The sequence below is a fragment of the Nelumbo lutea genome, chromosome 1 (genome assembly GCF_056320005.1).
Source record: "Nelumbo lutea isolate HS-2025 chromosome 1, American lotus-T2T, whole genome shotgun sequence".
Classification (NCBI taxonomy): domain Eukaryota; kingdom Viridiplantae; phylum Streptophyta; class Magnoliopsida; order Proteales; family Nelumbonaceae; genus Nelumbo; species Nelumbo lutea.
Window position 1 is genome coordinate 195,819,213 of NC_142684.1, and position 2,690 is coordinate 195,821,902.

The 2,690-nt window shown below is 40.1% G+C and overlaps 1 non-coding gene across 1 annotated transcript; it reads right to left on the reverse strand.

Moving 5' to 3' along the window:
* Positions 1–1,196: 1,196 nt before the first annotated feature.
* Positions 1,197–1,303, reverse strand: LOC148880169 (small nucleolar RNA R71). Its single transcript, XR_016106156.1, has one exon. It is a non-coding gene; the product is annotated as a small nucleolar RNA R71 (small nucleolar RNA).
* Positions 1,304–2,690: the final 1,387 nt, after the last annotated feature.

Below are 2,690 nucleotides of genomic sequence, written 5' to 3' on the forward strand. Positions count from 1 at the left end.
TAATTGTTATGCTTCAGATATTTAAGAAAAAATTAGCACTTTCCAAGTATTTCTATTAGCATTCAGATCTGTAGCAGGGCTGCTATAGTGCAACAGTTAGCAGACCTGATTTCAGATTTCTACAAAAGTTGTATGGACCGAATAGCTTGCAATACCAAACATTGCAGACCCAATTTTCAGGTCTTAGCAAGTGTTTGATATGCATCAGCAATACAGGTTTGAGCTTCAATTGTAGAGCTTAAAATCCTTAACCCAAGCCTAACTCAGGACTGGTTTTAGTTTATTTCAGATCCTTTTAAATTATTTTTCAGATCAGATCTGATTTCAGCCCTAAAGCATCACAGACTTGATTCCAACCTCAATGGATGTATATTGTAATGTATACAAATGAGTGTGTATGAGATATACAGCTCAGATCTGAATTATTATTTGTTAATTTCTCTGGACTAACAATACCAAAGACTTGTAGATCTGAAATCAACTAAATTGGGTCTGAATTCAGATGTTGCAATCGATGGATGTAGATAAAGGAACCTTGAATAAGATGATTGGTTTAAATCTGCTTTTAGTATAATCGGCTTCATTTATTCATGATAGGATGTAGGTTTTTGTATTCCAATAATTCACTTTACATTTTCAATGTGATAGGATTAGTTATTTATTTTCTTTTGTGAATATTGGCATTTTTATTGCTTTGACTTTAACAGTTTATGACAAGCAGACCTGAACTGGAAGAGATCCTTTACGACCCGGAGATTGAACGGACTCTCCGTGTCCGTTTGAGAGCTGCTAGGCAAGTCAGACAAGAAGCACAAGAAATGGCTGAACAAAGAACTATGATGGATTATGCCAAGCCCACCCTCACCGGGACTGTCTCCAGCATTATCAGGCCAACTATTGCTGCCAATAACTTCGAAATTAAACCGGCCATAATCCAAATGATACAAAATACGGTGCAGTTTTGTGGTATGGCCCATGAGGATCCGAATGCCCATATTGCTAACTTCTTGGAAATCTGTGACACCTTCAAACACAATGGGGTAAGTGATGATGCCATCCGGCTGAGGTTATTCCCATTTTCTTTGAAGGATAAAGCCAAAGCTTGGTTGAACTCATTACCGGCAGGATCTATAGCCACATGGGACGAAATGGCCAGCCGTTTTCTCTCTAAATATTTTCCCCCTTCTAAAACTGCTAAAATGAGGAATGACATCACTACTTTTTTCCAGCAAGAGGGGGAATCTTTATATGAGTCATGGGAACGATACAAGGAGCTGTTAAGGAGAGTTCCTCACCATGGCCTCCCCATTTGGCTGCAAGTGCAAACTTTCTATAATGGTCTTACTGACTCAAATAAGACCATATTAGATGCTGCAGCCGGAGGATCCATAAATAATAAAACTCCTGAGGTTGCCCATGCACTTATTGAGGAAATGGCAGCCAACAACTATCAATGGCATTCGGAAAGAACTCAAACTAGGAAGCAGCAAGGCTTGCATAATGTTGACACTTATACAACACTATCTGCATAAATAGGAGCACTCAGTAAGAAAATAGATGAAATGTAGATAGCTGCCATGCATGTGCAGCCTCTTAATTGTGAATTGTGTGGGGGAGGCCACATCAGTACAAACTGCCAAGTTGGCAATCAGTTCAGACCATCTACTGAACAAGTTGACTATGTCAGCAATTCATCAAGACAGCAGGGTTACCAGAGTCACCATACTTTTCATCCAGGATGGAGGGGACATTCAAACCAGTCCTGGCCAAATCAGCATATTTCCAAGCCGTTCCACCAGACTTATCATCAGCCTGAACCAAAATCCAATTTGGAGGAACTGATGACAAAATTTATAGCAGGTGCAGAAACTAGGTTCTAGAACCAGGAAGCCTCAATCAAAAACCTGGAAAACCAAGTGGGGAAATTGGCACAATTAATCTCTTCCAGACTGCCGAGAACTCTTCCACGCAACACTGAAGTGAATCCATGAGAGCAGGTGCAAGCTATTACCTTAAGAAGTGGAAAAGAGTTGCCTGAGGTAGAAAAGAAGAATTGGGCTGAACCCAAGGCAGAAACAAGCCTTGGGACCAGACAACAGAAGACGGAACAACCAGAAGCACAACAAGGGATGCACCAACAACCACAAGTTCCATTCCCTAACAGGCTGAAGCAACAAAAATTGGAGAAGGAATTTTGTAAGTTTCTTGAAATATTTAAAAGTTTACATATTAATATTCCTTTTGCTGATGCTTTAGCCCAGATGCCACACTATGCAAGGTTTTTGAAGGAATTATTGGCAAACAAAAGGAAACTGGGAGATGTGGCTACAGTTGCATTAAATGAGGAATGTTCTGCTATCCTTCTGAACAAGCTGCCTCAGAAACTCAAAGATCCAGGGAGTTTCACTATTCCTTGTACCATTGGCAGTTTAAAAATTGAAAAGGCTTTATGTGACCTGGGAGCTAGCATCAATTTAATGCCATATTCTATCTTCAAGAAATTGGGGATGAATGAACCCCAACCCACTAGAGTGGCATTACAATTGGCTGATAGATCCATTAGACATCCTAGGGGGATCATAGAAGATGTGTTAGTTAAAGTTGACAAATTCATTTTTCCAGTTGATTTCATTGTGTTAGACATGCAAGAAGATGTGGAGGTCCCGCTTATCCTAGGGAGACCTTTCCTG